This window comes from Schistocerca piceifrons, chromosome 1, assembly GCF_021461385.2.
Source record: "Schistocerca piceifrons isolate TAMUIC-IGC-003096 chromosome 1, iqSchPice1.1, whole genome shotgun sequence".
In the NCBI taxonomy this organism is placed as follows: Eukaryota; Metazoa; Arthropoda; class Insecta; order Orthoptera; family Acrididae; genus Schistocerca; species Schistocerca piceifrons.
The window spans coordinates 504,718,172-504,743,718 of NC_060138.1; the positions used below are offsets into that span (position 1 = coordinate 504,718,172).

At 40.9% G+C, this 25,547-nt stretch overlaps 1 pseudogene; it reads right to left on the reverse strand.

The window, feature by feature from the left end:
• Positions 1-20,703: 20,703 nt before the first annotated feature.
• Positions 20,704-20,820, reverse strand: LOC124723288 (annotated as a pseudogene).
• Between the last annotated feature and the right edge of the window lie 4,727 nt (positions 20,821-25,547).

A 25,547-nucleotide genomic window follows, 5' to 3' on the forward strand; every position in this document is an offset into this window, starting at 1 on the left:
GTTCTATGCGTTACTTTTTATTACCAATTTCATTACAAAAATTTGTTTACTTCTTTTTTCAAGATAAACATTATGAAAATGATAAATGATTAATTAGATATTTGTAATTATCACAGTCATAATAAACATTTTGTTTGAATTACGTGCGAATGAAAAATAAAAGTAGGTGTAGTGATATTAGATCCAGGGGCTTACGAAACTAAGCGCTTACTTGAAAGGCTTATGTTTGAACTCTTTGAATATTGGCAACTATACAATGAATATAAGTACTAAGAAGATTTTGAAGCTCGATTTTCTCGAAAAAAGTCGAGGGATACGTTTTCCTACCCACATATATTGAGGAACCAGCCATGACACATTTTAATCGTAATATCTGAAAACGATTAGAAATTGCAACTAGAATGCAAAGGCTGCAAGATTGTTTAAAAGAATTCGCAAAGGCCGCAATATAAGGGAGTCCGTGAGGTTTCCATCTCATAAATTATCTTCGAAAATATCAACTTGCAATGCTGCTCAGTGGTTACGTGATTACGCCTAAGGGAGATTAAGGAAAGCAAGAAGACTACATCAAAAAATGAACATAATGTGTCCTTTAGCTGTCTGTCACGTAAGGAGATTCAAAACAGTCACTTGCTCCTATAACCGCGTCAACACATATCTTCTGAGTATATTCACACGTTTGCCTAAAGTGGCACAGCTTCTCTAAACTCTGCAAGTCGATGATCAGAAACCATGATCTGCTACCCAGTGCTGCAGGTGAAAACTTACTTTTGCCGTCTACCGGGTAAGAAGTCTCTCCTCTAAGTCCTCCGGGGAAGAAGTCTGCACTAAATGCCTCACAGTAGAGGTGAATTCCGCTCACTCTCGAGATTAAGTTTCGCTTCTGCGCCTGCACAACTTTCTGTGAGCCAATGCGACGATTTTACCATAGCCAATGGCACGGTAGTAAATATGCCAACAATTTCCAAGTTAACAGTGTTAACCTATGGAAAGACTCAGTTCCTAAAAAGTCGGTTTAAGGTCCCCACTCTACCGTCGAATTGTCTGTATAACCAATCCACTGGTTCCACGTTTTGGATTTTGTGTGCAACCGCCCTCAGTTACTTCGTTCAGCTTCATAATTTCTTTTAATCAGTTAAGTTTGTTGTTTCAAAATTCTCAAAAAGTGATGAGGCTATACCGTTGTAGAGCAAGTTCTTTACGTTTCTCAGAAAACCGTGAGAGTCTTGCCGCTTCACAAAAATCATTTCTGGGAAGTGCCCTTACATCTCGAAAAGTAACTTCTGTTGCCAAAGAGTTAGGCCCAGGTACCCGGGGTTGCAAAGCTCTCCGAGTTTGCCTAACTCAAGTGTCCTGCCATTCTGTTATCCGATTTCCTGAGAAAGGCTACAGAACCACACACAGCGTAAAGCATCGTTCTGAGGCCGCTATGAATTTCACTGTAGGACGCGCAGAGGACCCCAAACATTACCACAGCTGCCTGGCCGCTAAGCTCAAAGGGTGACCCCACCCGAATACCACATCGGACCTCGCTCCAGTGTTCAAAAACAAGATTCTGAGGTTGTTGGCCTGTCTGAGGTTCACCATTCAAGAAAATTACAGAAAGATTTCCATCCAGCTACCAACAGTGTAACGAGAGAGAGTAAAATATTAATTGATCTCCGAATCTCCAAATTAACTAAACACCACTCCTATAAACGTGAGCATTCATCAACTAACATTGATCGAACAAACCAAATCAATTAATGTGAAGTATGACCGTAGAAACTAAGAGTGTGAGTCCAACAATAGCTAACCACGTATCAGGTGGAAGAAGCGATCTTACATTTCAGGTTTGCGTTTACGTCTCAGTCAGTTAAAGCGGTGCTAAGAGTAGGAAACAGGTGAAGGGGCGTTGACTAGTCAAGAGAGTTACATCTACATCTACATCTACATCTACATACATACTCCGCAATCCACGATACGGTGCTTGGCGGAGGGTACCTCGTACCACAACTAGCATCTCCCCTCCCTGTTCCACTCCCAAACAGAACGAGGGAAAAATGAGTGCCTATATGCCTCTGTACGAGCCCTAATCTCTCTTATCTTATCTTTGTGGTCTTTCCGCGAAATATAAGTTGGTGGCAGTAAAATTGTACGGCAGTCAGCCTGAAACGCTGGTTCTCTAAATTTCCTCAGTACCGATTCACGAAAAGAACGCTTCTTTTCCTCCAGAGACTCCCACCCGAGTTCCTGAAACATTTCCGTAACACTCGCGAGATGATCAAACCTACCAGTAACAAATCTAGCTCCCAGCCTCTGAATTTCTTCTATGTCCTCCCTCAATCCGACCTGATAGGAATCCAAACGCTCGAGCAGTACTCAAGAATAGATCGTATTAGTGTTTCATAAGCGGTCTCCCTTACAGATGAACCACATCTTCCCAAAATTCTACCAATGAACCGAAGACCACTATCCGCCTTCCCCACAACTGCCATTACATGCTTGTGCCACTTCACATCGTTCTGCAATGTTACACCCAAATATTTAATCGACGTGACTGTGTCAAGTGCTACACTACTAATAGAGTATTCAAACATTACGTGATTCTTTTTCCTATTCATCTGCATTAATTTACATTTATCTATATTTAAAGTCAGTTGCCATTCCTTACACCAATCACAAATCCTGTCCAAGTCATCTTGTAGCCTCCTACAGTCACTCAACGACGACACCTTCACGTACACCACAGCATCATCAGCAAACAGCCGCACATTCCTATCCGCCCTATCCAGATGATCCTTTATGTAGACAGAAAAAAACAGCGCACCTACCACACTTCCTTGGGGCACTCCAGATGATACCCACACCTCCGATGAACACTCACCATCGAGGACAACGCAATAATTTATTCCATGCCTCTGTCAGTCATTCTAAGTACTTATTCTTTCCCTGTGACGTGTTATGATGAACCCAAATTAAAGTAGGTTTACCAACAGCCTTTCCAGTTTTATCAGAAGTTGTCACGACAAGTCAAATCTAAGTATCTACAATCAGAGCATGTAGCCGGACGCACTTGAAGAATTTGAAATTTTTACGACACAAAGAAACGTACCTCGCAAGATTTTTAAAGGTTAGAATGCATTTTCTGGTCTAGCTTTCTTTATTATTTACGGTCATGTGCTCCGGTAGATGGTAAATGTGAGATACTCTTCCGCATTCCGAGAACTGAAGGGTATTCATCACGTTAGCTGATCGTGACGGAAGACTGCAGCATGTGGCATGTATAAACAGTCGGTCTACTGCATCTCTCTTCACTCAACACACCATGGTAAGTAACGGACTTCGGTGGCCACTGTTTTAAGAAACAATTATCACTTAACACTTTCATATATATATATATATATATATATATATATATATATATATATATATATATATATATATATATATCCCTCCGAGAGTTCCGGAACCTGTACAGATAATTGAAATAGAGATTGGAATAGAGATCTACATAAACATCACTTCCGCCCTTTTATTGCTCGTGAAAACCACACATTGCATGTTGTACCACCATACAGCGAGACCTTCAGGGGTGGTGGCCCAGATGATCACGTCGTCCATGAAAGGCCCTTTTCAGTATATCCCAGGCGTGTTCGATACGGTTCTTGTCTGAAGAACATGCTGGCCACTCTAATCGAGCGTTGTCGTTATCCTGAAGGAAGTCATTCACAAGATGTACACGATTGGGCCACGAATTGTCGTTAATGAAGACGAATGCCTCGCCAATATGCTGCCGATATTGTTGCACTATCGGTCGGAGGATGGCATTCACTTATAGTACAGCGGTTACGGTGCCTTCCATGCCCACCAGCGGCGTATGTCTGCCCCACATAATGACATCCCAAAACAGCTTGGAAACTCCACTTTGCTGTAGTCGCAGGGCAGTGTTTCTAAGGCCTTGAGCCTGACCGGGTTGCATCCAAAAACGTCTCCGACGATTATGTGGTTAAAGGAATATGCGACAACAATCGGTGAAGAAGCCTATTGTGGACGGTTTGAATCGCAGCATGACGTCCTTTGGCTGCACGAGAAGTATTCTTCAACATGGTGATGTTGCTGTCAGGGTTCCTCCGAGCCATAATCTGCAGCCACTGCAGTAGTAGCCCTTAAGCGGCCTGAGCGAGGCATGTCATCGACGACAGTTCCTGTCTCTCTGTATCCCCTCCATGTCCGAACAACATCGCTTTGGTTCACTACAAGACGACTGGACACTTCTCTTGTTGAGAGCTCTTCCTGGGAGAAAGCAGCAATGGCGGCGCGATCGAAACGCGGTATTGACCGTCTACGCATGGTTGAACTACAAACACGAGCAGTGGACCTGCTTCCTGGTGGAATGACTGGAACTAATCGAGCCTTGCGGATTAGATATGTCTTATTAATTACGTAATACGTTTTAAAGTATGTGAGCAAGAACGAAACTGTATGGTGCACAACGTGCTGTCAAGTTGTTCTCTGATATTCGTTTTATCTTTTGTTCTACACTGCAGCAATCATATTAATGTGTCTTTTCTAAGTCATCTGGCTTCTGACTGATTTTGTGCAGCCCGTGCTCTTCATTTCCGAGTAGCAGTTGCAACTAACGCCCGTAGTTATTGGTTAAAAGTTATCAGATCTCTGTTTTTCCCTACTGTTTTCAGTCTCTACAGCTCCCTCTAGTACGACAGACATTATTCCTTGATGTCGTAACAAATGTATAACCCTGCCTATTCTTCTTTTAATGATTTCGATATATTCGCTCCCTCGTCCATTCTGCGAAGAACCTCCTCATTATTTATCTTATGTCCGCATAATTTTCACATTCTTCTGTACTGCTACATCTAAAACACTTCGATTATCCAGTGTTCCGGTTTTCACAGTGTCCGTGATTCATTACCATACACTTATGTGTTCCAAACGTACATTCTCAAAAATGTCTTACTCAATTATTAACTTCTGTTAATTATTTCTATTTTATTTTTTGATGGAGGAAAGACTTTTGCATGGTATTAGTGTACTCATCCCTGAGTTATGCACATGTCAGGTGACTATACAAACTTTTCTCTCTGTCACATCTTATCATCTTGCGTTAGTCTTACACCATTATAAACAGATTTCACTTTGCGGCGCCAGGTATATGTGTGTTCATAATATTGTTATCTGTACAGCCTAAGAGGGCAGTGTTTGCTGTATTACACTTTTGTAATCTTTTTTTGTTGTTGCCTTTTCTTCCTTTCCAACCTAGAACTGAAGATGATGTTCACAGCAGTCTGAAACTGATACGCAGTGATAAGAAGCTGCTAGCCAAATGGTGTTTGACTATTAAGCCACTACCTTATAATAGGTAGTGACATGTGAGTGGAAGGACTTAGCTGAACTCCGGGATTGTCCAAAACAATATCAATTACAAAAACAATTTTTTGCAGTAATTATCTGGAGTCATGGGCCAATTAAAAACACAATAAAATGGGTGATGAGTACCAACTAAAAGTTTAAAAAGCAATCAAAATCAGCCTTCACATTCAGTTTCATTCAAGATACAAATTACACATGTTGGCATGGTTTTAACTAATTTACATGCGACAGCATCCCGATAAGATAACCGCCACCTCCGCAGCTTGCAATTACACTATGCGATAAAAAGTATCTGGTCACCACTAAAAATATACGTTTTTCATATTAGGTGCATTGTGCTGCCACTTACTGCCAGGTACTCCATACCATCAACTTCAGTAGTCATTAGACATCGTGAGAGAGCAGAATAGAGAGCTCCCTGGATATCACGGACGTCGAACGTGGTCAGGTGATTGGATGTCCTTGTGTCATACGTTTGTACTCGAGATTTCCACACTCCTAAACATCCCTAGGCCCACTGTTTCCGATGTGATAGTGAAGTGGAAACGTATAGGGACTCGTACAGCACAAAAGCGTACAAGCCGACTTCGTCTCTTGACTGACAGAGGCAGCCGACTGTTGAAGAGGGTCGCAATGTGTGATAGGCAGACATCTATCCAGATCATCGCAGAGGAATTCCAAACTGCTCCAGGAACCACTGCAAGTACAATGACATTTAGGTGGGAGCTGAGGAAACTTGAATTTCGTAAGCCACACATAACGCCGGTAAATGCCAAATGACGCCTTGCTTGGTGTAAGCAGCGCAAACATTGGACGATTGAACAGTACAAACGTCGTATGGAGTGACGAAACACGGTAAACTATGTGGCTATCCGATGGCATGGTGTGGGTATGTCGAATTCTCGGTGAAGTAGATCTGCCAGCGTGTGTAGTGACAACAGCAAAATTCGGAGGCGGTGGTCGTATGGTGTGGTCGTGTTTTCCGTCGAGGCCTACATTGATGTTTTAAGTGACGGCCGCTGTGGCCGAGCGGTTATAGGCACTTCAGTCCAGAACCACGCGGCTGCTAGGGTCGTATGTTCGAATCCTGCCTCGGGCATGGATGTGTGTGATGTTCTTAGGTGCAAGTAGTTTTAAGTCTAAGAAACTGATGAGGTCAATTGTTGAGTCTCATAGTGCTTAGTGCTATTTGAACCATTTTGATACTTTAAGTACCTTTTTCCTTCCCACTGTTGAAGGGCAATTCGGAGATGGCGATTGCACCTTTCAACACGATCGAGCACCTGTTCGTGATTCAGGGCCTGTAACGGAGAGGTTACACGACAATAGCTTCCCTGTAATGAACTGGTCTGCACATAGTCCTAACCTGAATCCTATAGAACACATTTGAGATGTTTTGGATACCTGATTTCGTGCCAGGCCTCGCCAATCGACATCGATACCTCTCCTCAGTGCAGCACCCCGTGAAGAATGGGCTGCCATTCCCCAAGAATCCTTTCTGCACCTGATTGAACATATGCCTGCAAGAGTGGAAGCAGTTATCAAGGCTAATTGTGCGCCAGCACCATATTAAATTGCAGCACTACCGCTGGAGGGTGCCACGAACATGTAAGTCATTTTCAGACTGGTGCCCGGATACTTTTGATCACATAGTGTAGCTAGTCGGTGTTTCGAAACTACTGGTGGCAAGGCTGTGTTGCTGGAACGCCACCACATTCAGGGACACTCGCCACTTGATCGGCAGGCAAAGACGTTTCTTTGGTCCAGCAGCAATTACTTATCCGGCCGCTGCCGTGCCGTCTCCCTCTGGCTGCTGAGACACTCTCCGGCCGCCCAAATCCTTCCGCCATCGGTCGACCGGGCACGATCACGCTTTGCGTACGGCTCGACGATGTCGCTCGACGCAGCAGCGGGGAAAGTCAAATGGCATTCTGGTATCAACAGAACGCTGACAAGTCCATCAAAGCCAATTATGAATTTAACCACTTTCCCATTGTCAAATTTGGAATGTCGTGCTACACGTGTGAAGTGTAGGTGTAGAGAGAATAACTCTTTGAGGACGATTGTTTATCCGGATTATGTTTTGACGTGATCGAATGGTGCAGTATATTTCACACCAGAAACGATATCTTATTGTGGGAGACTGACAGAAAAAATTGCAAAGTGTGTGTGAAACTTTGAATCTTCACTAAATGTAATGCAGTTCTCGTTTTTAACTCTTTTGCTAATTAAGATGGAGCGTTGAGTACGTGATTTTTTTTTGAAACCTGGATTTCACTTCATTGTCTTTTACTCCTCATTATAGGTCTTCGATTAGGTAGCTGGGTAGACCAGTAGATCGAAGAAGCAATTTCAGTGATCTCATGAGTCATTTTTCTAAGTGGTGACTGTCCATCACCGAGGAAAATGTGGTCAACACGAAAGCGGTAATGAGTCGAGAGAACAACGTGACTTACTCTAAGAATAAAGTGACATAAATATATTAATTCGTCTCACGTCATCAATGCACTGATACTTTTCACCAATATCGGCTAAATTCTACATTTGTGTTCGCATGATGTCAGTAGTAGCCACATCATTAATTTATTAATACTTGTAGTGCGCATGCAGAAGGATCGCAGGACACCTGCACACAATTATAGTCCTATATCGTTGACGTCAATCTGTTGCAGAATTATGAACATATTTTACATTCAAGAGCTAAGACGTTTTTGGAGAGCGAAAATCTCTTCTGTAATAATTAACACTGACTGCGTAAATAGAGATCTTGTGAAACTCAGTTCTCTCTGCTCCTCCACAAGATCCATTGCGTAGTAGATAACGGCGCTCAGGTTGATGCCCACAATAAATCCGCTTTGGGTGACCATCTGCGGGATTTGAACCATAAAATTACTGATGTGCAGCAAGGTATGAAAATCTTCCATAAAGCACCGAAAGGAAGCAAACTCAACGTTTTGGAAAACACTGAAATTTATAAAAACTGAAAGAGGTTTCCGAGTAAATTGTTGAACGACCAGTTATAAACGGCGGATCATAATTTCTTTGACATATTTGATGCGGTACTCTAGAGACCCTGTGCGACCTAATCACACATTGTGATGGGTGCTGCGTATCTATTATGCTCGGAAAGCCACCTTTAGAATACTGCTAATGTTATTTATATGTTTTTTAGGAGGGCCACCCTTGGTAAAGTAAATACTTGCTATAAGGCTTGAAGCGTAGTTCGCCAACTTCGCCAGTAAAACTTTACTCGATGATTACCATTGCCCGTCAAGCGTGTCTTCGTTACGTTCTTATTTATTTTTATGTTTTACAGATATATTAGTGTATGAAGCCAGAACGCTTGTGTTTTTGGTATCATAGAAATATGATTTTTCATTATTCCCCATTCCGCGAGGCCCATGGACGAAACGAGTGCCATGCCGATGGGACCATACGTGGAGTCACTGTGAATCTTGGTCCGCATGTCATTTCCCCCCTGTTCCTGTGCCCTTCGGTTTGCTTCTGACCTGGCATTCCTTAATTCCATGTGCCTATGCAGGTATTCATAGTTGATTCGTACGTTGCTCATAACGAATGTATAGATGGTGAGAGACTTTATAGCAAGTTAATACGTTCTTTTTTAGCGCTTACGATATCTAAGACCATAGTGCCCAGACAGGTAAAGCCCAGCATACAGGTTTTAATCACTCGTCACATTATACCTAAGTCGTGCTATGAACAGCTTTCTGTGTGCACATTCCAGATGTCATTATATGAATAAAGGTAAATTATAATATGTAATTTTGTAGGGCCCTAATGGATAATGTCTGTGCCTCAGATGCTTTTACTTTGTAATCAACGTACTTTATAGTGATTATAGTACGTACAGGAAAAGTACGTGCAAATGTGGGCTTTGCATGGGTATGGGACAAGCAATTATAGTAAAGTTGTGTTTTAGTAGTAATGAGTGGTTATAATGGGGACTGTGCATGCGCTGCATGGAGGTAAGAATAGAGGGAGACGCCGTGACGTCACAGCTGTGAAGCCGAGGGTAGCCATCTCAATCCGACCAAAACATTGCTGTTGTAAGCTTGTGTGCTTAGGCTTGTCGCTCGCTTTTGGAAGGATTTAGCGCTATTATGGTGACTTGTGTGGTGTTCGGATGTACGAATCGTTCTGATTGTGAAGCGAAATCGAAGGAAATAACATTTCATGTGTAAGTTGTCCCGTTAAGTGTGATTTTATAACGTCATTGTGAATGAACGTGTGCTACATCGGTACTTGTACTGTAGCGTGTTTTTCTCCTGTATGATTTTAGATTTCCTAAAAATGAAAGTCGGAAAGCTCTGTGGGAGAATGCCGTAAGGAGGATTGGCGTGCGTCTAAATGGAGCACTATATGTTCTCAGCATTTCCGAGAAGAGGACATAGACCGAACTTCCCTTTCAACAGTAAGGCTCCGAGAAAATGCTGTAGCATCAGTTTTCCCTACACACCCAAAACATTTGCAAAATGTATGTTAATTCAAAGAATTAAATTCTTAGTTTTCAAGTTCACGTTTCAGTATAATACGTACGTATCGTCGATAATCGAAGTGTTGAGTAACTCACTTTGTCATCATCATGTACCAAATTAAAAGCTAACACTACATTAACTGGCGTAAATTATAGGCCTACACAGGACACTGTGTAGATTTGCCATTCCATGTACCGTATTTCAGTAAATATTGGTGGTAATGAACAGTGTTTCCCAGTAGTGTAACGTAACTGAAATGTCCCAGTACGTATTACAAACAAGATGTATTTATGGGGCTTTGGAGGGAGGGTATAGCTAACTTAGTTTTCATTTTCTATTATTTAGTTTGTGATACACGTTTATTACTGAATTAACAAAATTGTATCGTTTACATTGAAGGCTAGCTATTCGTAATATTACATTAAAAACTATTTTTAATCAGAAGAAACGCGGAATTTCTCCTTTACGAGATTTTATTTTAAACAAAAACTTTGAAACAACCAATCTGATTACGTTACATGCGTATATGGTGCAATCAGCGACTGTAATACACGCAGTGCTATAGCACACTGGCAATGTTTTGGTCAGAGTGTCATGGCAGCGAGCTACGCCCCCATGGCTTCAAAACGTAGTACGGCTGGGATACGTAGCGCCATCTCCCCTTATTCTTACCTCCATGGTGCGCTGCTTGGACAGCGCTATCTGGTGGCCGGTTGTGAACCGCTACAATCACAGCAGGTAAGTCTGCGCGGAATAGGGCAGTGATGATGCCGACCGGTGTTAGGCGAGCAATGGTAGTTTCATCTGGTGACTACAGTTTTGTATTTTATGGGAAGAACGACTATGAGAACAGTTTTTTATTATTTTTTATTGGTTGTGACAATGATTTTATCAGATGGTCTGCCTCATGTGCCATGATGTCCATATGGTTTTATAAATGTTAATATACGTTTCAGGTATGTGGTTCTGTAATAATTGTAATGTATATAGTTAACTCGTATAAGCCCTCCCTCAAACCTGTTATGTTATACCTTCACAGATCCGATGATGGCACCTTCAGAGTGATGAAACATGTCATCTAGTAAACGATATTGAAGCGATCGTGGCTTTTCAATTATTCAAAAACAGAGTGATCGCCCCACGACACACTATGTGTTCACTGCAAAATTTGCTACTAGGTTCAAGATTCCCCTGCAGACGGAATTCAACACCTCGATCTCATCGGACGAAAGATGTAAAGTTAATATCCGGTGTAAAAAAAATGCTTCAAATAGCTCTAATCACTATGGGACTTGACATCTGAGGTCATCAGTCCCCTAGAACTTAGGACTACTTAAACCTAACTAACCTAAGGACATCACACACATCCATGCCCGAGGCAGGATTCCAGCCTGCGACCGCAGTAGCAGCGCGGTTCCAGACTGGAGCGCCTAGAACCGCTCGGTCACAGCTGCTGGCTATCCGGTGTGTCCCTAGGAACTCTGACTGGCTTGTTATTGTTTACAGTAAGGAAAACATATCTAGTAGATAGAGTCGGATGTTTCTTGAGAATGTTCGCAAATGATGCACTTGTCTATAAGAAAGTAGCAACACCAGAAGACTGTATGGATTTGCAGAGTGACCTGCAGAGGACTGATGAATGGTTCAGGATCTCATCAGTTCACGCTGTACGTAAATAAATGTAACTATAATTATAATCCTCATACATCCTACATATTGGGAGCAGACTGCTACTCATAGGAAAAATATTACAGAAATGAAACTCATCCACAACGGAAGTAGCTTATAAGGCGCTTATTCGACCTATATTTGGGTATTGTTCATCAACGTGAGATCCTTACCAGGTAGACGTAGAAAAAGTAGAGAAGATCCAAGAAAAGCAATCGTATAGTCGACGTTACAGTGATGCTCTACAAACTCCACTGGTAGACATTATCCGAGAGGCATTGTGCATCACGGAGAGGTTTACTACTGAAATTTCGAAAGAGGACTTGCCGGAAAGAGTGTTTTACTTCCTCCCACATTCATCTCACATAACACTGACCAGAAGATTCTAGAACTTACAGTAAGTACAGTGGCTTATCTACAATCATTCGTCCAAAGGGCCATTTGTCAGTGCAACAGGTTAGAGGGGATCAGAACTACACAGCACCACACCCCATTTAGTGGTTTGCAGAACATGATATAGATGTAGATATGCACACAGTGAACTGCAATTGGGCGCTAATGACCATAGAAGTTTTGCGCCCTAAAACCACAAACAAACAAAAACAAAAGTGAACTGCAAATTTTATTTAGGATACATGTGCCGTTTCACTCATTTAAAATTTTAGTGGTTTCAAATATTTTTCTTGTTTCATAGGTGATGTACCTGCAAGCACATGTCCGTAGAAGTTTTCTCCTTGCACTTCATGTAAAATGTGATTGAAAATGCGAGACTATAAACAAAGAACAATGAAACCCGATACAACTGACAATGACATATAGTAGTAGGGCAATGTTTTTCGGACGACTGGTAGCACAGACAGTTGACGGCTGTGGGGTGGAGAGGAGAGAGGGACAGGACTGGTTGGTCGCTCTCTTTCTCACCCCCTCTGAGCTGCCTACTGTACTTTCTACAGGCGTTCTTACATCGACGTCCCTCTAATGCTATACATGCATCGTACATTCACAGTCATAACAACTGAACAGTATACGACACTGGCTTTATGTACCGGAATACATTTATTTACTCACATAATTTTAGAAAATTAAGGATTCTGCTGCACCACACGTCTGGCACATGTAAATGATATCCTATATATTTGGCATGGAGCACAAATTTTTCTCTCGGTCCCTCGATTATGCGGTGCGAAGTGAATAGGACCAAAATTGCTAATGTCTGTTCTCTACATCAATCACTGCAACGTTAATCGCGGAGGGGGCTAAGAACGATTAAAGAGGCCATGACGTGTAAAGTGGCTACATCGTTTCATTGTTTTGATATTTCTGCAGTCTAGCCGCGAACACTTAAAACTGTTCGAAGAGGTTTCTTCTGTATTGGCCAACAGCCGGTTCCCGTCAGACCACCGAAGTTAAGCGCTGTCGGGCTTCGCCTAGCACTTGGATGGGTGAGGGCCCCATCTGCCGAGCGGTGCTGCCAAGAGGAATGCACTCAGGTCATGTGAGGCGAACTGAAGAACTACATGACAGAAGCAGCGGCTCCGGCCGCGAAAACTGATATAAAGAAGGGAGAGCTAAGTGCTAACCACCCAACCAGTGACGCTGATAGTCTGAGGATTACACGGCAGTCAGTCAGCACCTTTGGGTGTTTCGAGACCTGTTTGATTGGAGTTTAAGTTTGAGTTGTTTTCTCAGGTAATCTGGTGATGATAGTTACTCGCCCTCCTCTGCATTGAAATATTTTCTGTTTTCTCTACTTATGATGACAGGTAAGTGACAAATACATTTGAAGTTATAAAAAATAAAATTTTGGCAGTTAAGTTATATAATGCTGGTTCTAGCCTTAGAAAAAAGTTGATTATGAATTGCTTACGTCAGTGTTGTTCAATTTCTACTCCACGACGCCCTTCAATGATCACCTGGAATGCCGTGGATGAGTTTCGTTTTTAGTGTCAACGAAGGCAGTTGTGGGAAATTTAAATCTGGTGTCAACCTGTGTGATCTCGCAGTAATTCTATTTTACATATTCAGCCTGTATAGTCGTAAGTGTTGCGCGTTACACTTAACACAAGAAGAGATTGTTGTATGTTCAACGAGTTTTTAGTACATTTATGACTTTATTCTATGGACACGTTTTTGAGTTTGTCAGGTCGAATAACAAACAAGAACGTGCTGGGGACAACAGGGAAAGTGGTAATGAAGATAAGAAACGCAGCTATAGGAAAACGAGAGCTACTTGAAATTTGATTTCACGTGCACTTTAGTGAAGAATGAAGAGCTTCCATAATGAGCTTTGTGTTTGGATGTACTTTCGTTGAATTTATGCTACGTAACAAATTGAGGTGTCTTTCAAAAAGTGTTTATAAGACTGAGGTGTCAAATCAAAACTTTTTTTCTGTAAAAACCAGTCAAACGAAAGAGCAAATTTCATCATTTCCTAAGCAGGTCAAAATTTCGAATAAAGCACTTCTAGAGTCCCATTATGCAGCTCACCGAGTAGCAATATGTAAGAAAGCCCATATTCTCGTAGACGAATTAATTCCACCGTGTGCTATTGGCGTGGTGCCTATTATGCTTGGAGAGTCTTTTGCCTATTCCCTTGTCTGACACTACAATCAGTCAACGAATTAAAGATTTAAGAGAGAATTTTCTACAAATTACAGAAAATGTCAGAGGGAGACATAATGGTTTGCATCTTGATGAAGCCCTTGATAACGAAAGAGAGCCAGCCGCGGTGGCCGAGAGGTTCTAGGCGCTTCAGTCCGGAACCGTGTGACTGCTACGGTCGCAGGTTCGAATCCTGCCTCGGGCATGGATGTGTGTGCTGGCCTTAGGTTGGTTAGGTTTAAGTAGTTGTAACTTCTAGAGGACTGATGACCTCAGATGTTAAGTCCCATATTGCTCAGAGCCATCTGAATGAAAGAGATGCTCATTTAATCTGCAATGTGTGATTTGTTAATTAAAACCGTAACGGTATAATTGGTGAAATTTTTTTGTACGAAATAAATGCCGCAAAGACAGCCAAAGATTTGTTCGAAGTATCGGACAACTTCATGACAGGAAACAAATTCACTGGGCTCACGGTGTTGGCGTGTGTGGTAATGGAGCGCGATCCATGTTGCGGACATACAGTGGTTTACAAGCATTTATCTGTGGTAAAGCTCCTAATATTAAGTGGAGCCATTGCATTTTCCACAGGGAAGCACTTGCATCGCTACACTTAGAGTCGATCTATTTCAGATGCTGCAAACTGTCACAAATGTGGTGAACTGTATGAAAACTCGTCCTCAGAAAGCTAGATTTCTTTAGACAAATGTGTCATGTCATGGGGGTCTTTGGGCTAAGTCGATTAGTATAATCTAGAAAAAGGAAATTATGTCAGTGGTAAATGCTGTCAAGACAGTGATAATGTATTTAAAAAAACCGGGAAATTTGTGGTAAGGGCTTACGCTACCAAACTGCAGAAGTCATCGGTCCCTAAGCCTACACGCTACTTAATCTAACTTAAACTAAGTTACGGTATGGACAACACACACACTCATGCCCGAGGGAGGACTCGAACCTCCGACGGGGGAAGCCGCACGTACCGCGACAAGGCGCCATAGACTGCGCGGCTATTCCACGCGGCCTATGTATTGAAGGTCGCATACATATGCGATATGCTTCAGGAGTTAAACTCGCTGAATAAGTCTCTCAAGGAAGGGAAACTCATTTCTGTAAGCTTATTAACAAAATTTGACCTTCAAAAAGGAGCTTCTTCTTTGGAGGAGAAAAACGAAGGATGGAAGAAAAATGGACGACTTTCCATGTTTGCATCCTTTTGTAAACGACAACGAGGTAGGGTTTACTGCAGACATTTATCTGAATTTCAGGTTAATTTTGATAGGTACTTTCCTAAAAACAGTGATATGTTTCCATGTTGATTCCGCGTCTTAGGTGAGTACTGCGGCAGAAGAAGAGTTGATAGAATTTTCATCAGACTATTTACTAAAAGTGATGTTTTCATCAATGATATTGCCATCATTTTGGTAATCAGTAAGAAAAGATTTCCAACCTTGAACAAGAGGGCACTGAATTAATACCTTTTGCAACGTTCTTTTTATACTATAGTGTGTTTTCTTCCGTGGCTTTTATTAAAATTAAGCACACATGAAGACTTCGTGTGGATAAAGAAGTATGGGCAATTGTATCCCATTTGCTGCCAACATTTGACAAGTTGTGCAACAAGCAGCAGGCTGGAGTGTCGCAATGGGATGAGTTATATTTCATTCGTAAGTTCGTAACTTTTGTATCTAATTATTTCACTGTTTTCAAGTTATCTTACAGGGAGCCCGCAAACAACATAGTTGGTCAGGGGAATCACGCACTCAAACAAATTTAAAACCGTGCGCTTAGGTTAAATCATTTCGTATTCAGACAACACTTGGCGTATTGGAGTCAAGCACAGTAGCCAGTCGCCAGACGGAGTAAAGTGGCCGCTTCGTAATATATTTGCCTTATTTCTAGACTGCGGAATTGGTAATAAGACAAACGTATTTCATAAACTAAGATAATAGTCTATTGACAATTTCGTGAAAAGCTATGTTCTCTTCTTACAAGTGTATGTTAAGATGCGATCAGAATACTTGAGACGACCGATACAGTGAAGACGGGATTCCCATGCTGTGCCACAGGCATTGGATGCAGTAAGGAAAGGAAAGATGCCCTTTCCTACAGCAGCCAAACTTTTCATTCTCTCGAAAAAAAAACTTAAAAAGTGTTCTTGAAAAAAAAGTTTATGGGAATTTCAGATGTTTGTTCAGCCAAGAACAAGAGTAAAAACTGATTAACCATATTTGTAACCTAGAACGAAAACATGCCATATCACGGTATTCGCCACTCGGTAAGTCAGTTACCCCAAAACCGAATCCCTTCGTGGAAAGAATCCAAGGGAAATTTACACTTTGAGAGAGGTGTGTGGGAATAGTGTAGTGGATCATAGCACAGTATGACGGTAGTCTTCTCGTTTTCATAAAGATCGTTTAAGCAATGATGACAACCGAATAAGGGGAAGGTCATCAACTGCAACAGACTACACCTCTCAAGTTATTTTTAGTAACTTTTTGAGATGGGATCGACGAACAACACGTGAGGAAATTGCATATAAGGCCTGAATGTCTGTAAGTTCAGGTTACAGAATCGTTACTTAAAGATAAGTTAAGTGGCTGCCAGATAGGTTCCGCGTGATCTGAGTGAAGAACAGAAAGCAAGTCGCAAAAGAGTCGCAGAAGAGTTCATACAACGTTATCGAAGAGCGGGACAACAGTTTCTGAAAGCGACTGTTGCATTCGGTGAATCCTCGATAAGAGATTTTGAGAAAGAGTTGTAGTTACAGTCTTCCTACTCTCAACACCTCAAAAGTTTTTTCACCAGTGATTAAAGGCGAAACTGATGATCTTTGGGTAAGACCTGAAGGAAGTCATAGCTACGAATAGGATACCCCAGTGCTCGTCTGTAACAGGCACGCACTGCAAACTGTTTGTGAAAAATGTTTTTCTCCCGATAATTCGTCAAAGAAGGCCTGATTTGCGGGCAGCTGGTGACTACATTTTGAGCGGTAATGCAAGACCGCATTTGCCCTGCCAGTGAGTGAAACGCTCGACAAAAATAGATGTTAAATACCTCCCCATTATAAAGTCCTGATATGAGCCTTTTGTTTCACAAATTGAAGCAACAGATCCGTGCAATAGTTTTGATGGAATTGACGAGTAACCAGAAAGTTCAACAACGAATAATCCGTATGTGGAATACAGGAGCTGCTGAAACGTTCGGAATTTGTCATAAGCAAGAATGGAGATTATACTGAAGGCGAGTGAACGCATTTGGTAAAATAAATTATTTTCCTTAAGTCTGTCGTGCAATATGCAGACCTTCTGAAAATTAATGAGCAATTAATTACATAACACTAATTTAATTTCCTTGCTGGTTTCGGGCACGTAATGTCCTTTAGAAGATTATACCTATCGTGTCAACAACAAGGAAAATGCGGTAGTCATGTAGTTCATACTGACTGTACAAAAATACTGTCTTACTCTATGCATCTTATTGTTGAAACTCGCAAGTAATGCGATAGGTCTAACCTCCTGAAGAAGGTACTAAGTGCCCGAAACTAGTAAATAAATTAAATTTCCTTTGCAGGGTTGCTTATTATTTCATTATATACTACTACAGTACACCTGAAGAGGACTGGATATCCCTAAAAGAGGCCAGCACAGGAGCAAGAAAAACATAGGTACTACTACGTCGAGCCCTGTCGCCAAATATGTGAGTCTAGGAAACCTACGTGCTAGGTTCGTTAGATAAACAATTCTAACAAATGGAATTAATGAGTTTTATTATAAAAGGAAAAGATTACAATACTTATTCAATTACGCAGATGTGTCGCAAGCAAAGAGCTTCATGTAGGGACCACTGAAATGCCTGGGATTGCAGGACAGAGCGGATTAGGTTGTGGAGTGATTTTCACTCAACATACAAACTTTATTTAACAACACACAATATTACAACAAGGATGCAAAACACTCAAAACTTTAATCGACCTCCTTTGATTTGGCCACATTCAAAATCCAAGACACAAGGCTTAAGCAAAATTGAATACAAGGTTCTTCTAGAGGTTTCAACCAAGAATATTCTCTAAATCTTCGATCTGAAGGCCTTAGCAATTTAATTTTAATGGAACTAGGCTGGAGGTCGCATATTAAGCAATAAGACGAGTTTCAATCACAAGGCAGAACGCCTTATCTTAAAACATTTCATAGAATTTTGTTCTGAAGGCCCCATTCAAAAGCATAAAAATCTTATGTCTTAAGGGAAAGAGAAGAAGATAAACTTAAGAGATATTGAAACTCGGCTGAAGTCCGCTAACCAACAAATAATTTAACAGCTTAAGCTCTAGAAGAAGAGTTTCAATTTTAAAGGGCAGAAGGCCATATCTAAAAACATTTCATATAAAATAAAGAATAACAATCTCATGCCTTAACGGCAAGACAAGGACATTAATTTAAGAGATATTAATACTCGGCTGAATGCCACATACCGACAAATTTTGTTGAACTGCTTAAGGCCTAGAAAGAGTATCAATCTAAAAGGCAGAAGGCCTTATCTTAAAACCTCTCCAGTAAAATTCGGCTGAAGGCCCCATATAAAAATATAACAATCTCAGGCCTTAAGGCTTAAATGGTTCAAATGGCTCTAAGCGCCATGGGACTTAACATCTAAGGTCATCAGTCCCCTAGACTTGGAACTGCTTAAACCCAACTAACCTAAGGACATCATACACATCCATGCCCGAGGCAGGATTCAAACCTGCGACCGTAGCAGCCGCATGGTTCCGGACTGAAGCGCCTAGAACCGCTTGGCCACAGCGGCCGGCATGCCTTAAGGGCAAAACAAGAACAATAATTCAAGAAATATTGATACTCGGCTGAAAGCCACACATCAACCAAATAACTAAAAACCAAATAGGCAAATTACTACATAACACACAAGGAACGGCCCTCATAAGTTTTCAAGGGTCAGCCTGGGATTGTAACACTAATGCGTGTTTAGGTGAGACAGGCAGCCTGTCAAACGACTTTCTAATCTGGAGGCAACCCAACCGACAGACAGCTGACCGACCAATCAACCAAATCAGTTCCACTCCTCGCAACAAGCAAAACGACCACAGGATTCCAATACACGACACACACAATATTGGAACCCACAACGACCAACAACACCTCAGATGTCGAACTACAGGCCACGCTGGACAGCAACAACACGACGAGGAAAATACACTGCCGAAAATTACGTCAATGACCAGGGCAGGTAACCGGAACGTGAACGTCCACAAGGCAGAAGATACTGCTGGTGAACTTCCATAATAGGGAATAAATTAAGCTAAGTTAATTTTCACAGGAAGACTACTGGAATCTTAGCCAACATAAAACCACACACGTTGTTGCTAGTGGGAATGTCCCAAAAGCAGCAACCAGAATGAAACGAAGAAATGTAAACAGTTGAGGCCATATAGTAAGTTAAGTGAGTACTTAACTTTCATGTCCAATATCGGTGGGCGACAATCTTCGAAGCACTCGCAAGCAGCACCTCCCACTCCAACCGCGCGTGCACGCCACCAGCGGCTCCAGCCCGTCTCCTTGCCACGGAGGTTTCCTTGCTTCTCCATTCAACCGATCGACTGGACTGGTGGTCCGTCCTCAACTGCTGCTGCTCCGTCGCGATTGCACTGCTGGTGTGTCTTGTGGCGCGTGCCCCCGAACCCCAACCGCGTGCTGATCTTTGAGTGTTGTTAACTCATGTGCATTTTTTATTGCGTATGTGGTTTCAAAAGTGTAAAATTCTCTGAGGATATTATTTAACAACTGTGAAAGTTTATATGCAGGTGTGTTCTTGGAGTTGACAATTGGTCTAACTGGAGAGTTCTGTTTATGGATCTTTGGCTGTGCTCTGAGTTAGGGGGCAGTGGGATTAATTAATGTGCCACTTTTTATTTGTTTATCAGACAGGAGGAAGTTACATTGGTTAAGCATTTTCTTCAATTTTTTCTGAAACTTAGTGGTTGTATCATGATTCAGTTCAGTAATGTTATTTTCTATTAACCAAAATATCTCTTTAATTCAAAGTGAGGGTAAACCCCTTTTACTTTTCTACATTCTTCGTCTCTGAGAAGATAACTTCCAGCATGAGGAATCTGAATGGTTTTATAAGGTCCATTATAAAGATTACACCACTTCCTGTTCATTATTTTTCTCTTTGATGACTTAGGATGATTTTTTAGTAATACAGCATCACCTACATTATAGGTGATGACTACTCCTAGTTTTTTATCAAATTGATTTGTACGTATCTTAGCTTTATGTCTTAATCTTAAATATGTCTTTCGTAACACTTCTTGGTGATTTATTTGACTCTGGTTTATATTTGGTAACGTGTACACGCCGTCTTCAGGCCACAAGTGGCCCATCGGGACCATCCGATCGCCGTGTCATCCTCAGTTGAGGATGCGGATAGGCGGGGCGTGTGGCTAGCACACCGCTCTCCCGGTCGTTATGATGGTTTTCTTTGACCGGAGCCGCTACTATTCGGTCGAGTAGCTCCTCAATTGGCATCACGAGGCTGAGTGCACCCAGAAAAATGGCAACAGCGCATGGCGGCTGGATGGTCACCCATCCAAGTGCCGGCCACGCCCGACAGCGCTTAACTTCGGTGATCTCACGGGAACCGGCGTATCCACTGCGGCAAGGCCGTTGCCAGATGGTAACGTACCAAGCCAATTATCGTTACTCTGTTTATTAAATAAGAGTTAATTTGGCGAATAACCAGTCGATAGGTGTGGTAGTTCGTTGTACATTTTTTCAAAACTATCTATTAGCTTTACCCATCGATGGTGTTCTTTGCTACATACGTCCTTATAAATCTATTGAATTCTCGGAATATTCTTTCTATTGGGTTCCCCGACGGGCTGAAGCGAGAGATGAACATATGAGGCACCCCCCATGGCTTCATAGCGTCACACCACATCTTACTTCTAAAGTAAGAGGCATTATCGGAAGTCAACCTCGTCGGTTTACCTACGTTTACCAAATAGTCGTCTTGGATTTTCCTTAACATCGGTCTGACATTAGTTGATCGCAGCGGATACAACTTAACATGTTTTGAAAATAAATCATACATGGCAAAGCTATACTTAAAATTACCCTTGGATTTTGGAAAGGGTCCAGATGTATTGCATGATACTATACTCAGTGGTTCCTTAGGTACTATTGGATGCAAAACACCTTTCATGCCATAATCAACTGCTTTCGCTCTTTGACAGATCTTATTTCTTTTCAACACCCTTAGAGCTCTCTTTAACAGATTTGGAAAGAAACATAATTCCTGTAACTCCATAACGCATTTCTGCGCTCCAAAATAACCTCAACGAACATGGGTAAACCACAAAATACACTCAACATACTTATCAGGAATACAGATTCTCCATCTCCCTCTCTCTCACCCTTTCGATAAAACAACACACCTTCTTTTATTCTATAGTGATTTTTAATTGTATCATCCTTGCCAGTACTTAAATTACTTATAATTTTCTTCCATCTACAATCTATTCTTTGTATCTGTTCCAGGTGTGAACACATCTAACTCACTTCCTTCGTATATGGGACAGTTTCAAGCATCATTACCTTAAAATCTACGATTCGTTCTTCTTCGATTTCACTAGATTTAGTTGTTGGTAGCCTTGACAACGCGTCTGTCACGACGTTGTCGCGACACTTGACGTGCTTAATTGTTATGTTGTATTCTTGTAACACTAATGCCCATCGTGTAAGTCGTCCATGTAACGTTTTACTAGACATAAGAAAGGTGACAGCTTTGTTGTCACAATATATGACTATTTTCCTACCATACACGAAGTATCGGAATTTCCTCAACGCTCATATTATCGCTACTACTTCTAGTTCGGTGATACAGTATGAACGTTCACAATTGGAGAGTATTCTACTAGCAAAGGCAATTATTTTAATAGTATCTACATTAGTTTCGTCAACCATTTGAAATAACGTAGCCCACAATACCGTCTCTGATGCATCAGTCGAGATGACAAAATCCTCTTCCATTCGCGGATGATGCAGCAGCGGAGCATTAACTAGAATGCTACGTATTTCATCAAAAGCTTGACTACAAGCAGCAGTCCAATGCCATGGTATATGTTTCCTCAACAATTGTAACAAGCATTCTTTATTTAACAACTGATGCGGGATAAATTTCCTGGAAAAGGACGCTAATCCTAAGAATGATTTTAGTTGCTTCCTATTGTTAGGATACGGGCAATTTTTAATTGCGTCTGACTTCTTAGGGTTTGTTACTATTCCCTCTGGTGTAACTATATGACCAAGAAATTTAATTTCTACCGAATTTTGATTTAGCCAAATTAATTGTCACTCCATACTCCAAGAATTTTGCAAATACACGATTTAATAATTCAAGGTGTTCTGCCCAGGTTTCTGTGGCAATTAATAAATCATCTACATACACCGTAACACGTTCCAACAGATCTAGACCGATCACCTTGTCTAGAGCTGATATAAATACACTACCGCTGATGTTTAACCCAAACGGCATTACCTTAAACTGATAGCTTCTACCTAAATACATAAAAGCGGTATATTTTCTTGAATCTTTAGAGATTTTTGTTTGGCAGTATGAACTTTTGAGATCAAGAGAGGTCAAAAACTTCACTCCATGGAATTTTTGTATGAGTTCTTCAAGGTTTTCGGGACGAGTCCTTACTGGTTTAATTATTTTATTAATATCTCTCGCATCTAAAACTAAACGTATTTCTCCATTTGTTTTAGTTACAGCTGAAAGAGGGCTATAGTACTCGGAATTTGAAGTTTCTATAATATCCCAGTCTAACATCTTGATTTCCTTCGTCACTGCTTCTCTTTTTGAACAAGGGATCGCGTATCTCGTCTTACAAAATGTATTATGAGGATAGATGTCAATGTGATATTCGAAGTTCTTAATTATGCCTGGCTTCTTATTAAATACAGGCAAATATGATCTTAACACTCCACTTAACTTTATCTGTTGTTGAATTAACAAGTATTCCGATTCCATAACCTTTTCATCGATGCTTAACATCTCAGTGTCAACATCGGTTAATTTGTCACGGTCGTCACCTACGTAATGCACAATATTCCTTGGAACATAATTTACAGCCAAATGTTGACATTATTTTCCTAAAATTATTCTCTTCTTTCTTAACATGATTCTTAATGACCTGTCGTTAACAGTTAAGGTACAAACACCTTCCTTAATGTCTAGGATGGCACCATATTCACATAAAAAATCCATTCCCCAGATGCACGGTGTAATCATTTTAGACACTATCAAGAAATTGCATTCCAAATTTGCTTCTTGTAGTTCTACTGCTACCCGCTCTTGTTTAATTATCTTTTGCGCTTTGGCGCTAAAACCCCGAAACGGTACATCTCGACACTGATAAAGTGAGTAGCTTCTGTTGCCTACTAACCATACTTAAACAATTACTCGTCATTAAGCTGACCGTTGCACCTGTGTCAATCAGAATACTTACGGGAATACTATTAATGTTAGCATCTACTATCGCCTGTAAAGTAAAATCCTTTTTGGAGATTTCAGCCCTTGGTTCCTCCATTAATTTGTCTCTGATGTCAGAGCCGTTATTATAATTAAGGACATTGATTAACCCGTGAACTTTGCCTCCCTCCTCATAACCAGCCATCCGAGGAAGGCCTAAAAGGACCGGCTTTCGTTCGACCGCCCGTCAGTTAGGTTCCTTGGTGGTTCGTGTATCTCAACTAAATGCACTTCATTCCCATTTTGTTGGTACACGTCATCTCCTCTTACATTCCTATTATCAGGTAATGGTATAGGTCGATTAGCATTTCATGGACTACTGGCAGTATTGGGATTATTCCAATCTACACTAGTCGTTTGACACGTTCGCCATCTAGATTTACTCGAAGGCTCCACCGGAGCACAGTTGTTTTGTCGGCCATCGCCACAACATTGGTGGTTTGGCGATTGCCGCCCTCCATACTTTCTTTTCCTATTCATCGTTACTACATTTATTCATTGAAAACTATTTTGTCCTTGCCCTTGGTTATTGTTTAGTGTAAAAGCACCTTTAGGACGATTATAATTTCCATTCTAATTTTGATTTTCTTTTTGCCTACTATCGTTTTGTGCATTACCGTTTTTGAAGTTGTGGTCACAGTTATTAGAACTCTTATTATTATTAGACCTATTTTGGTTCCATTGGTTGTTATTACCAATATTCGTACTATTATAATTACTATGGTTGTTGTGCCATTGTCTGGCGTCTTCCATTAACATTACTACTAAGAACTATTCTACGTCATAATCTGATGCATGAATAAGTTTTTCCCTTATATTGAAAGGCAGCCTCTCCTTCAATATACGGATTACCTCTCTACTTGAAATAGGTTCTGTCCAGTACCTAGTTTTATTTATGTAGCGTTCAAAATATTGCCTCAATGTTTGTTTTCTAAGGTTATAGAATTCGGGTTGGTAAACTTCTTTCCGTAAACGTTCTTGACGACTCAAGGACCTATATTTCGCCAAGAAAACCCCTTCAAATTCTGAACACGTACTACACGTTTCGCTACTTTCCGCGGCCCATAATGCAGCTTTTCCTGTTACCTTAGACACGATAAATTGTATCTTATCAAATTCTGACCAGCTGCGAGGAAACATTCTCTTAAATGAATTTATGAACAATTTCTGATTAATGTTGTTGTTCTCACTTGAGAATGTAGGAAATTGCCTGCTCTTAAACATACTGTGTTACACCTTTAAAGAAGAAACACAACTACGTTGGACATACGGGTCATCCTCTACTTCCCAATGTGAGTTTAATTCCCACGGATCACTAATAAAGGTGTTAGACTGCATTTACGGACGCTTTGTCTCGCAGTTGGATTTTCTTTGGCTACCTATATCTTCAGTTCTTTTTAGTTTGATTTAAATGATCAATAAACTTATATGTTACTTCTTCAAATTGATTACTGTGACCAGGTAAATAACTATCAGTCTTTTTAATCGTCTTTTCTTCAATTTCATTCAGGTTGTCTGTGGTATTACTACAATTATCTATTATTGAATTAACCCTTATGGGTACCATATCGCATTGTTCCCATAAATTACTCAGATTTTCTTGCAATTTATCGATACAATCGATAATTTTAACATCCTGTTTTTCTTGTTTGGTTAACCTGGATTCAACATCTTCAAAATTGTTATCTACTTTAACTTTTTGATCATCAAAACTAGCTTCAACATCTTCTACCCGACTCTCTACTTCTGAAATTTTACTATTTACGGTTGCCTGTAATATTGCCTGTTGTTCGGCTAATTCGAAAATTTACTATTAAACGATACTTGCTGTTCTGAGAATTTAATAGCTTGCTGTTCGAGTAC